This window comes from Ranitomeya variabilis, chromosome 2, assembly GCF_051348905.1.
Source record: "Ranitomeya variabilis isolate aRanVar5 chromosome 2, aRanVar5.hap1, whole genome shotgun sequence".
Lineage (NCBI taxonomy): Eukaryota > Metazoa > Chordata > Amphibia > Anura > Dendrobatidae > Ranitomeya > Ranitomeya variabilis.
Genome location: NC_135233.1, coordinates 737022909 through 737036420, shown reverse-complemented (window position 1 = coordinate 737036420; position 13512 = coordinate 737022909). Strand labels below are relative to the sequence as shown.

General features: G+C 45.1%; 1 protein-coding gene across 3 annotated transcripts in view; it reads left to right on the top strand.

The window, feature by feature from the left end:
• Positions 1 to 13512, top strand: part of SOBP (sine oculis binding protein homolog) — a 298320-nt gene that overhangs the window by 167123 nt on the left and 117685 nt on the right. The gene's annotated exons all lie outside the window — the stretch shown is intronic.

Here is a 13512-nt window from a genome sequence, read left to right as displayed (position 1 = left end):
CTGTGGCAGCCTCCCATTGGTCCTTCTGGGAAGGTCCTGTAGTTGCTGCAGCTATAAAAGGTTTGCATGACCGCACGGCCATGAGCTAGTATCAATCTATGTTATGTGCTTTGCGCCAGTGTGGTCTTGTGTGGATGTATTTAGGGCCCCGGCTGAAATAAGCCCCTAGAATACCGGCACCTCCAGTGAGGAGTTTTGTGTGTATGTATTCAGGGTCCCGGCTGAAATAAGCCCTAGAATACCGGCACCTCTGGTGAGGAGTTTGTGTGTGTGCAAGACCACTGACTGCTATCAGCTCATCAGTTAGCTGTGTACTCCTGTGAGTCTAACAGGGCATAGTGCTTTCTTTTGTTGGCGACTCTGTGAAGTAACATAGTTTGCTTATACTGTCATATAGTGCCATTTGCTAGCAGCAGGTTCCTCCTGCACGGTGGACCCCGGGCTGCGAATGCACCAATAACTTAATCTATTTACTTGGTGCATTCCACTAGCCCTAACACATACTCAGAAGAAATTGCACAACAAGTGTTGTGGTCCATTTTCTCCTGTTACCCTTGTGAAAGTAAAAAATTTGGAGCTAAAGTAAAATGTTAAATTTTTCTGGTAAAAAGTAAGATGTTGATTTTTTTTCCTTCCACATTGCATTAATTATTGTGAAGCACCTGAAAAGTTAATAAACTTCTTAAATGTGGTTTTCAGGACTTTGAGGGGTGCAGGTTTTTCAATGGTGTCACTTTTGGGTATTTTCTTACATATAGGCCTCCCAAAATCACTTCAAATGTGATGTGGTCCCTAAAGAAATGGTTTTCTAAATTTTGTGGGAAAAATGAGAAACTGCTGATCAACTTTTAACCCTTTTAACTTTAAAAAAAATTATATTTCCAAAGTGACGCAGATGAAAAGTAGATGTGGCAAATTTATGTATTATTTATTTTGTGTGGCGTAACGCTCTTGTTTAAGTGCATAAGAATTAAAACATTGTGACATTTTTGCCAAATTTCTAATATTTTCATAAATAAAAGCAAGTCATAGTGAACAAATTTTACCACTATCATGATGTACAATATATCATGAGAAAAAATTCTCAGAATCACTGGGATCCGTTGAAGTGTTCCAGAGTTATTACTACATATAGTGACACGGGTCAGAATTGTCAAATTTGGCCATGAAGTTGAAAACTGGCTTGAGGGGTGGGATTAAAGAGGTCCTATCAACAGGTCAACAGAGGCCAATTTTTGCTCTTTTGCTATTCCCGTTGCTCCCCTGAATATTGCGTTGTTTTTTTTATTTTTAATTTTTAATTAAATTTGTTGTATGGTTAGAGAGGTATGGACCTTTTCATTGCGTGCTAATTTTTAATAACTTTACAAAGGGGCGTTACTCACAGGATTTTTTGGGGTGGGTCTTGAGGCTGCTTTGTATTATCCCCCTGTGAGCACTGCCCCCTTGTAAAGACTCTAAGAATTTGCACTAAATAAATGGCACTTATCTCTGAAACCATATGATGGATTTAAAGAAAACCCTACAATACTCAGGTGAGCAGCAGGAATAAAGAAGAGCAAGAACTTCCAAGGTTTGTCCTGTTAAAAGGTCCTCTTTAAAAGATTTACTTGCATCTTCATCATAGAGACATTTGGATTCTTCAGTTTTGGTGATTTTGTGAAGTTATATACCTGTAGACAAAGGCATATGTGCAGTGTCGAACTGGGCCCACTAGAGAAAATCATTCTTGGGTCCCACTATGTAGCTGCATATAAATAAATACAAGACCACCAATTGTGCGATAAAACACGCTAATATCAGGGTATAATATAAGGTAGTACACGTCTTAATTATGTAGCAGGGGTTGGGTAGCCCCCTCATAGAATATAATGTAGCCCCTCGTAGAATATAATGCAACCCTCATAGAATATAATGTAGCCTACCTCATATAATATAATGTAGTGCCCTCATAGAATATAATGTAGCTCCCCTCATAGAATATAATGTAGCCGCCCTCATTACACTTTCCACCACCTCCATCATTATCCTCATCCCCACACCCATCATTGCCTTCTCACCCACCACCCCCATCATTGCCCTTTCCACCACCTCCATCATTGCCTTCTCCCCTACCACCCCCATCATTGCCCTTTCCACCACCTCTATGATTGTTTTCTCCCCATCACCCACATCATTACCCATTCCACCACTTCCATCAATGCCTCCTTCCCCACCACCCCATCGTCCTTTCCACCACCCCTTCATTGCCTTATCCCCCACCACTCCCATCATTGCCCTCTCCATCTCCTCCATCATTGCCTTCTCCCCCACCACCCCCATCATTGCCCTTTCCACCACCTTTATCATTGTTTTCTCCCCCACCACCTCCATCATTGCCTCCTTCCCCACCCCATCATCCTTTCCATCACCCCCATCATTGCTCTCTCCACCACCTACACACACACATCTCTCTGCACGTTCCCCCGCAGAGACACACACACCTCTCTGCACATTCCGATGCAGAGACACACACACACACACAGCACCACTCACCTCTCTGCACGTTCCCCAGCAGCATCTTCATCGCCAGCAGCTTTTCTCTCTGGCACAGCCACGTGCTGAATGCTGACATCATCCAGCTGTGCTGCTGTAACAGACAGGAAGCTCCGGGCATGAAGCAGGACAGATCCCTTCAGTTCCGCTGCCATTTTCTCCGGTAAGCAGCGGAGCTGCAGGCATCGCTCCCTGCTCGCCACACATTTGGGTAATCTGGGCATGGGCCCCCCTGAGCCTGGGGGCTAGATAAACAAGCCAGATTGCCCTCAATGTTAGCTGCCTGCAGGCCCCCCCCCCCCACCTCCGTTACAGCCGCACCAGCTTTACATGTGGTGTGTTAGCTGCATCCTGCAGCTAACAGTGAAATTAATATTTACCCCTCTCATGCCCATGGGGGCATGAGGAAGAGTGAATATTAATTTCTCTTTAGCAGCAGGGACAGGCTTCTGCCTCCTGTCTCCCACTGCTGCTCTGCTGGCACCAGGCGGACACCCCTGACTCAAGGGCCCCATAGCAGCTGCATGGTGTGCCGCTATTAGCGACATACCACTGGCTGGGGGCCCCTGGAGCAGCGGAGGGCCCTAGGCAGCTGTCAGCCCTGTATGCCAGCAGGTGTCAGTTACTGGGCCCTCCAGAGAATCCTCCGGTTCTCTGGTGGGCCAGTCCGACCCTACATATGTGGAATGAACTCTACGCTGCTAAACTTTTATATTTTCGGAGGTGTAGGCTCGCTCAGTCTCCAGTTTAAGAGAATCTGCCAACATATTCCACCCTGACCCCAAACTGCTTAAATAAGCAAGTCGTTCTTTGAAACATAAGGAAATCTATACCTTTATTTAAGAAATCTTTTGCTCCTGAATTTTTTTTAAAAGAACATGCTGAGTTATTCCCTAAGCAATTTAGATTGAAGTTATTTGGATGTGCCAAAACACTTCTCCAGCCTCTGCCTCACCGCTTAGCACCACCTTCTTCTGCTTGACTGATAGCACACTAGCTTTACTACACTGTCAGTGAGTTGTCAGTCAAGCATGGGAATGTGGCTATAGGCAGGGAATAGAACTGGGCAGAGGCTAAGGAAATGTGATATCAGGAGAAGTGTATAATTGGGTGTCATCAGTATAGAGATTGGACTGGAAACCAAATAATTATGCAATGAAATTCTGATGAGCATTAAAGACTATTCTGAATTCATCTTTACTATTGTGCAACTGGTTTGCATTTGATCTAAATACAATCAATTAGTGTTTTCATCTGAACCTAATTTGCCTCCAGTGAATTAATCAGAAAGTAGTTATTTTCATTGCTGAGAAGTTGATGGTGAATTTACTTGCAAATTATACTAATTACAAGATAATTCTGGAGGGACAAATTTTAGATATTTTTTGTGTGTTTCTTTACAGTTCTCAACATAAAGTTAATTCTGTATAAATATAGAATGTTTCAAAGGACTATTTAAATTATCCGTCATAGAAAAATCTACTACTACTAAGTAACCAGCCAAACATAGTTTTGTTAAATATACTATATAATCAATAAATTCTTGATTGGCTATTGGAATAACTTATCCCAAAGAGTGCATATTCTTAAACACTAATTAATATGTTTCACTCGTCAATAGTAGATGGAAAATATGTAATTAAGTAGTTTATTGAGATACAAAAGTGTTTTCCAAAAAACTTAAATATGCCTTGTTTTGACAATTTCCATAATGTTGCACAGGTAGTTAAATGATCGTGTGTTTTCTGTTGTGAAATTGGATTTTGGGCTCCCCCGGTGGCCACTGGTGGAATTGAACTGGTGTGCATCATCCCCTCTGTTCACCTGTTTCCATCAGGATGTGGGAGTCGCTATTTAACCTTGCTCCTCTGTCACTTCCATGCCGGTCAACATTGTAATCAGAAGCCTTTCTGTGCATGTTCCTGCTGCTAGACAACTCCCAGCTAAGTTGGACTTTAGTCCTCGTTTGTTTTTGCATTTTGTTCCAGTTCACAGCTGTAGTTTCGTTTCTGTGTCTGGAAAGCTCTTGTGATCTGAAATTGCCACTCTGATGTTATGAGTTAATACTAGAGTCTTAAAGTAATTTCAGGATGGTATTTTGATAGGGTTTTCAGCTGACCATGAAAGTGCCCTTTCTGTCTTCCTGCTATCTAGTAAGCGGACCTCAATTTTGCTAAACCTATTTTCATACTACGTTTGTCATTTCATCTAAAATCACCGCCAATATATGTGGGGGCCTCTGTCTGCCTATCGGGGAAATTTCTCTAGAGGTGAGCCAGGACTATATTTTCCTCTGCCAGGATTAGTTAGTCCTCCGGCCGGCGCTGGGCGTCTAGGGATAAAAACGTAGGCAACGCTACCCGGCTACTGTTAGTTGTGCGGCAGGTTTAGTTCATGGTCAGTTTAGTTTCCATCCTTCCAAGAGCTAGTACCTATGTTTGCTGGGCTATGTTCTCTTGCCATTGAGAACCATAACAGTTTGACCGGCCCTAAAAAAGGGTTAAATTAATTGACAGAGAAAAGAGAAGTCTGCTGAAGATTTTTTTTTTTTTTTTTTTTTTCCTTCCCTTCAGTTCTGAGTGTGCTTGTAATTGAATCTCTTGCAAGTCTGCCTATATTGCAGCCTTTCTCTCTCTCTCCCTCTCTCCTTCTAATCCTGGAATGGCTCTGTGTTCACCTGTTTAAAATGGATATTCAGAGTTTAGCTGCAGGTTTGAATAATCTCACCACGAAAGTTCAAAATTTACAAGATTTTGTTGTTCATGTTCCTATATCTGAACCTAGAATTCCTTTGCCTGAATTTTTCTCGGGGAATAGATCTTGCTTTCAAAATTTCAAAAATAATTGCAAGTTGTTTTTGTCCCTGAAATCTCGCTCTGCTGGAGATCCTGCTCAGCAGGTCAGGATTGTGATTTCCTTGCTCCGGGGCGACCCTCAGGATTGGGCTTTTGCATTGGCTCCAGGGGATCCTGCGTTGCTCAATGTGGATGCGTTTTTTCTGGCCTTGGGGTTGCTTTATGAGGAACCTCAGTTAGAGCTTCAGGCGGAAAAGGCCTTGATGTCCCTATCTCAGGGGCAAGACGAAGCTGAAATATACTGCCAGAAATTCCGTAAATGGGCTGTGCTTACTCAGTGGAATGAGTGCGCCCTGGCGGCGAATTTCAGAGAGGGTCTCTCTGATGCCATTAAGGATGTTATGGTGGGGTTCCCTGTGCCTGCGGGTCTGAATGAGTCCATGACAATGGCTATCCAGATCGATAGGCGTCTGCGGGAGCGCAAACCTGTGCACCATTTGGCGGTGTCTACTGAGAAGACGCCAGAGAATATGCAATGTGATAGAATTCTGTCCAGAAGTGAACGGCAGAATTTAAGACGAAAAAATGGGTTGTGCTTCTATTGCGGTGATTCAACTCATGTTATATCAGCATGCTCTAAGCGTACTAAGAAGCTTGATAAGTCTGTTTCAATTGGCACTTTACAGTCTAAGTTTATTCTATCTGTGACCCTGATTTGTTCTTTATCATCTATTACCGCGGATGCCTATGTCAACTCTGGCGCCGCTTTGAGTCTTATGGATTGGTCCTTTGCCAAACGCTGTGGGTATGATTTGGAGCCTCTTGAAACTCCTATACCCCTGAAGGGGATTGACTCCACCCCATTGGCTAGTAATAAACCACAATACTGGACACAAGTAACTATGCGGATTAATCCGGATCATCAGGAGATTATTCGCTTTCTTGTGCTGTATAACCTACATGATGTGTTGGTGCTTGGATTGCCATGGCTGCAATCTCATAACCCAGTCCTTGACTGGAAAGCTATGTCTGTGTTAAGCTGGGGATGTAAGGGGACGCATGGGGACGTACCTGTGGTTTCCATTTCATCATCTATTCCCTCTGAGATTCCTGAATTCTTGACTGAATATCATGACGTTTTTGAAGAGCCTAAGCTTGGTTCATTACCTCCGCACCGGGAGTGCGATTGTGCCATAGATTTGATTCCGGGTAGTAAATACCCTAAGGGTCGTTTATTTAATCTGTCTGTGCCTGAACATGCTGCTATGCGAGAATATATAAAGGAGTCCTTGGAAAAGGGACATATTCGTCCTTCGTCATCTCCCTTAGGAGCCGGTTTTTTCTTTGTGGCTAAGAAAGATGGCTCTTTGAGACCGTGTATTGATTATCGGCTTTTGAATAAAATCACGGTTAAATATCAATATCCGTTGCCACTGCTGACTGATTTGTTTGCTCGCATAAAGGGGGCCAAGTGGTTCTCTAAGATAGATCTCCGTGGGGCGTATAATTTGGTGCGAATTAAGCAGGGGGATGAGTGGAAGACCGCATTTAATACGCCCGAGGGCCACTTTGAGTATTTGGTGATGCCTTTTGGTCTTTCAAATGCCCCTTCAGTCTTTCAGTCCTTTATGCATGACATTTTCCGTGATTATTTGGATAAATTTATGATTGTGTATCTGGATGATATTTTGATTTTTTCGGATGACTGGGACTCTCATGTCCAGCAGGTCAGGAGGGTTTTTCAGGTTTTGCGGTCTAATTCCTTGTGTGTGAAGGGTTCTAAGTGCGTTTTTGGGGTTCAAAAGATTTCCTTTTTGGGATATATTTTTTCCCCCTCTTCCATCGAGATGGATCCTGTCAAGGTTCAGGCTATTTGTGATTGGACGCAACCCTCTTCTCTTAAGAGTCTTCAGAAATTTTTGGGCTTTGCTAACTTTTATCGTCGATTTATTGCTGGTTTTTCTGATGTTGTTAAACCATTGACTGATTTGACTAAGAAGGGTGCTGATGTTGCTGATTGGTCCCCTGCTGCTGTGGAGGCCTTTCGGGAGCTTAAGCGCCGCTTTTCTTCCGCCCCTGTGTTGCGTCAGCCTGATGTTGCTCTTCCTTTTCAGGTTGAGGTCGACGCTTCTGAAATCGGAGCTGGGGCAGTTTTGTCGCAGAGAAGTTCCGATTGTTCCGTGATGAGACCTTGTGCCTTTTTCTCGCGTAAATTTTCGCCCGCCGAGCGGAATTATGATGTTGGGAATCGGGAGCTTTTGGCCATGAAGTGGGCTTTTGAGGAGTGGCGTCATTGGCTTGAGGGGGCTAGACATCAGGTGGTGGTATTGACTGACCTCAAAAATCTAATTTATCTTGAGTCCGCCAGACGCCTGAATCCTAGACAGGCGCGCTGGTCGTTGTTTTTCTCTCGGTTTAATTTTGTGGTGTCCTACCTGCCGGGTTCTAAGAATGTTAAGGCGGATGCCCTTTCTAGGAGTTTTGAGCCTGACTCCCCTGGTAACTCTGAACCTACAGGTATCCTTAAGGATGGAGTGATATTGTCTGCCGTTTCTCCAGACCTGCGGCGGGCCTTGCAGGAGTTTCAGGCAGATAGACCCGATCGTTGCCCACCTGGTAGACTGTTTGTTCCTGATGATTGGACCAGTAAAGTCATTTCTGAGGTTCATTCTTCTGCGTTGACAGGTCATCCTGGAATCTTTGGTACCAGGGATTTGGTGGCAAGGTCCTTCTGGTGGCCTTCCCTGTCTCGAGATGTGGGAGGCTTTGTGCAGTCTTGTGACGTTTGTGCTCGGGCCAAGCCTTGTTGTTCTCGGGCTAGTGGATTGTTGTTGCCCTTGCCTATCCCGAAGAGGCCCTGGACGCACATCTCGATGGATTTTATTTCGGATCTTCCTGTTTCTCAGAAGATGTCTGTCATCTGGGTGGTGTGTGACCGTTTCTCTAAGATGGTCCATTTGGTTCCCCTGCCTAAGTTGCCTTCTTCTTCCGAGTTGGTTCCTCTGTTTTTTCAAAATGTGGTCCGTTTGCATGGTATTCCGGAGAATATCGTTTCTGACAGAGGAACCCAATTCGTGTCTAGATTTTGGCGAGCATTCTGTGCTAGGATGGGCATAGATTTGTCTTTCTCGTCTGCTTTCCATCCTCAGACAAATGGCCAGACCGAGCGGACGAATCAGACCTTGGAGACATATTTGAGGTGTTTTGTGTCTGCAGATCAGGATGATTGGGTTGCTTTTTTGCCTTTAGCGGAGTTTGCCCTCAATAATCGGGCCAGCTCTGCCACCTTGGTGTCTCCTTTTTTCTGTAATTCGGGGTTTCATCCTCGATTTTCTTCTGGTCAGGTGGAATCTTCGGATTGTCCTGGAGTGGATGCTGTGGTGGAGAGGTTGCATCAGATTTGGGGGCAGGTAGAGGACAATTTGAAGTTGTCCCAGGAGAAGACTCAGCTTTTTGCCAACCGCCGGCGTCGGGTTGGTCCTCGGCTTTGTGTTGGGGACTTGGTGTGGTTGTCTTCTCGTTTTGTCCCTATGAGGGTTTCTTCTCCTAAGTTTAAGCCTCGGTTCATCGGCCCGTACAAGATATTGGAGATTCTTAACCCTGTGTCCTTCCGTTTGGACCTCCCTGCATCTTTTTCTATTCATAATGTTTTTCATCGGTCATTGTTGCGCAGGTATGAGGTACCGGTTGTGCCTTCCGTTGAGCCTCCTGCTCCGGTGTTGGTTGAGGGCGAGTTGGAGTACGTTGTGGAAAAAATCTTGGACTCCCGTGTTTCCAGACGGAAACTCCAGTATCTGGTCAAATGGAAGGGATACGGTCAGGAGGATAATTCTTGGGTGACTGCCTCTGATGTTCATGCCTCCGATCTGGTCCGTGCCTTTCATAGGGCTCATCCTGATCGCCCTGGTGGTTCTGGTGAGGGTTCGGTGCCCCCTCCTTGAGGGGGGGGTACTGTTGTGAAATTGGATTTTGGGCTCCCCCGGTGGCCACTGGTGGAATTGAACTGGTGTGCATCATCCCCTCTGTTCACCTGTTTCCATCAGGATGTGGGAGTCGCTATTTAACCTTGCTCCTCTGTCACTTCCATGCCGGTCAACATTGTAATCAGAAGCCTTTCTGTGCATGTTCCTGCTGCTAGACAACTCCCAGCTAAGTTGGACTTTAGTCCTCGTTTGTTTTTGCATTTTGTTCCAGTTCACAGCTGTAGTTTCGTTTCTGTGTCTGGAAAGCTCTTGTGATCTGAAATTGCCACTCTGATGTTATGAGTTAATACTAGAGTCTTAAAGTAATTTCAGGATGGTATTTTGATAGGGTTTTCAGCTGACCATGAAAGTGCCCTTTCTGTCTTCCTGCTATCTAGTAAGCGGACCTCAATTTTGCTAAACCTATTTTCATACTACGTTTGTCATTTCATCTAAAATCACCGCCAATATATGTGGGGGCCTCTGTCTGCCTATCGGGGAACTTTCTCTAGAGGTGAGCCAGGACTATATTTTCCTCTGCCAGGATTAGTTAGTCCTCCGGCCGGCGCTGGGCGTCTAGGGATAAAAACGTAGGCAACGCTACCCGGCTACTGTTAGTTGTGCGGCAGGTTTAGTTCATGGTCAGTTTAGTTTCCATCCTTCCAAGAGCTAGTACCTATGTTTGCTGGGCTATGTTCTCTTGCCATTGAGAACCATAACAGTTTGACCGGCCCTAAAAAAGGGTTAAATTAATTGACAGAGAAAAGAGAAGTCTGCTGAAGATTTTTATTTTATTTTTTTTTTTCCTTCCCTTCAGTTCTGAGTGTGCTTGTAATTGAATCTCTTGCAAGTCTGCCTATATTGCAGCCTTTCTCTCTCTCTCCCTCTCTCCTTCTAATCCTGGAATGGCTCTGTGTTCACCTGTTTAAAATGGATATTCAGAGTTTAGCTGCAGGTTTGAATAATCTCACCACGAAAGTTCAAAATTTACAAGATTTTGTTGTTCATGTTCCTATATCTGAACCTAGAATTCCTTTGCCTGAATTTTTCTCGGGGAATAGATCTTGCTTTCAAAATTTCAAAAATAATTGCAAGTTGTTTTTGTCCCTGAAATCTCGCTCTGCTGGAGATCCTGCTCAGCAGGTCAGGATTGTGATTTCCTTGCTCCGGGGCGACCCTCAGGATTGGGCTTTTGCATTGGCTCCAGGGGATCCTGCGTTGCTCAATGTGGATGCGTTTTTTCTGGCCTTGGGGTTGCTTTATGAGGAACCTCAGTTAGAGCTTCAGGCGGAAAAGGCCTTGATGTCCCTATCTCAGGGGCAAGACGAAGCTGAAATATACTGCCAGAAATTCCGTAAATGGGCTGTGCTTACTCAGTGGAATGAGTGCGCCCTGGCGGCGAATTTCAGAGAGGGTCTCTCTGATGCCATTAAGGATGTTATGGTGGGGTTCCCTGTGCCTGCGGGTCTGAATGAGTCCATGACAATGGCTATCCAGATCGATAGGCGTCTGCGGGAGCGCAAACCTGTGCACCATTTGGCGGTGTCTACTGAGAAGACGCCAGAGAATATGCAATGTGATAGAATTCTGTCCAGAAGTGAACGGCAGAATTTAAGACGAAAAAATGGGTTGTGCTTCTATTGCGGTGATTCAACTCATGTTATATCAGCATGCTCTAAGCGTACTAAGAAGCTTGATAAGTCTGTTTCAATTGGCACTTTACAGTCTAAGTTTATTCTATCTGTGACCCTGATTTGTTCTTTATCATCTATTACCGCGGATGCCTATGTCGACTCTGGCGCCGCTTTGAGTCTTATGGATTGGTCCTTTGCCAAACGCTGTGGGTATGATTTGGAGCCTCTTGAAACTCCTATACCCCTGAAGGGGATTGACTCCACCCCATTGGCTAGTAATAAACCACAATACTGGACACAAGTAACTATGCGGATTAATCCGGATCATCAGGAGATTATTCGCTTTCTTGTGCTGTATAACCTACATGATGTGTTGGTGCTTGGATTGCCATGGCTGCAATCTCATAACCCAGTCCTTGACTGGAAAGCTATGTCTGTGTTAAGCTGGGGATGTAAGGGGACGCATGGGGACGTACCTGTGGTTTCCATTTCATCATCTATTCCCTCTGAGATTCCTGAATTCTTGACTGAATATCATGACGTTTTTGAAGAGCCTAAGCTTGGTTCATTACCTCCGCACCGGGAGTGCGATTGTGCCATAGATTTGATTCCGGGTAGTAATACCCTAAGGGTCGTTTATTTAATCTGTCTGTGCCTGAACATGCTGCTATGCGAGAATATATAAAGGAGTCCTTGGAAAAGGGACATATTCGTCCTTCGTCATCTCCCTTAGGAGCCGGTTTTTTCTTTGTGGCTAAGAAAGATGGCTCTTTGAGACCGTGTATTGATTATCGGCTTTTGAATAAAATCACGGTTAAATATCAATATCCGTTGCCACTGCTGACTGATTTGTTTGCTCGCATAAAGGGGGCCAAGTGGTTCTCTAAGATAGATCTCCGTGGGGCGTATAATTTGGTGCGAATTAAGCAGGGGGATGAGTGGAAGACCGCATTTAATACGCCCGAGGGCCACTTTGAGTATTTGGTGATGCCTTTTGGTCTTTCAAATGCCCCTTCAGTCTTTCAGTCCTTTATGCATGACATTTTCCGTGATTATTTGGATAAATTTATGATTGTGTATCTGGATGATATTTTGATTTTTTCGGATGACTGGGACTCTCATGTCCAGCAGGTCAGGAGGGTTTTTCAGGTTTTGCGGTCTAATTCCTTGTGTGTGAAGGGTTCTAAGTGCGTTTTTGGGGTTCAAAAGATTTCCTTTTTGGGATATATTTTTTCCCCCTCTTCCATCGAGATGGATCCTGTCAAGGTTCAGGCTATTTGTGATTGGACGCAACCCTCTTCTCTTAAGAGTCTTCAGAAATTTTTGGGCTTTGCTAACTTTTATCGTCGATTTATTGCTGGTTTTTCTGATGTTAAACCATTGACTGATTTGACTAAGAAGGGTGCTGATGTTGCTGATTGGTCCCCTGCTGCTGTGGAGGCCTTTCGGGAGCTTAAGCGCCGCTTTTCTTCCGCACCTGTGTTGCGTCAGCCTGATGTTGCTCTTCCTTTTCAGGTTGAGGTCGACGCTTCTGAAATCGGAGCTGGGGCAGTTTTGTCGCAGAGAAGTTCCGATTGTTCCGTGATGAGACCTTGTGCCTTTTTCTCGCGTAAATTTTCGCCCGCCGAGCGGAATTATGATGTTGGGAATCGGGAGCTTTTGGCCATGAAGTGGGCTTTTGAGGAGTGGCGTCATTGGCTTGAGGGGGCTAGACATCAGGTGGTGGTATTGACTGACCTCAAAAATCTAATTTATCTTGAGTCCGCCAGACGCCTGAATCCTAGACAGGCGCGCTGGTCGTTGTTTTTCTCTCGGTTTAATTTTGTGGTGTCCTACCTGCCGGGTTCTAAGAATGTTAAGGCGGATGCCCTTTCTAGGAGTTTTGAGCCTGACTCCCCTGGTAACTCTGAACCTACAGGTATCCTTAAGGATGGAGTGATATTGTCTGCCGTTTCTCCAGACCTGCGGCGGGCCTTGCAGGAGTTTCAGGCAGATAGACCCGATCGTTGCCCACCTGGTAGACTGTTTGTTCCTGATGATTGGACCAGTAAAGTCATTTCTGAGGTTCATTCTTCTGCGTTGACAGGTCATCCTGGAATCTTTGGTACCAGGGATTTGGTGGCAAGGTCCTTCTGGTGGCCTTCCCTGTCTCGAGATGTGGGAGGCTTTGTGCAGTCTTGTGACGTTTGTGCTCGGGCCAAGCCTTGTTGTTCTCGGGCTAGTGGATTGTTGTTGCCCTTGCCTATCCCGAAGAGGCCCTGGACGCACATCTCGATGGATTTTATTTCGGATCTTCCTGTTTCTCAGAAGATGTCTGTCATCTGGGTGGTGTGTGACCGTTTCTCTAAGATGGTCCATTTGGTTCCCCTGCCTAAGTTGCCTTCTTCTTCCGAGTTGGTTCCTCTGTTTTTTCAAAATGTGGTCCGTTTGCATGGTATTCCGGAGAATATCGTTTCTGACAGAGGAACCCAATTCGTGTCTAGATTTTGGCGAGCATTCTGTGCTAGGATGGGCATAGATTTGTCTTTCTCGTCTGCTTTCCATCCTCAGACAAATGGCCAGACCGAGCGGACGAATCAGACCTTG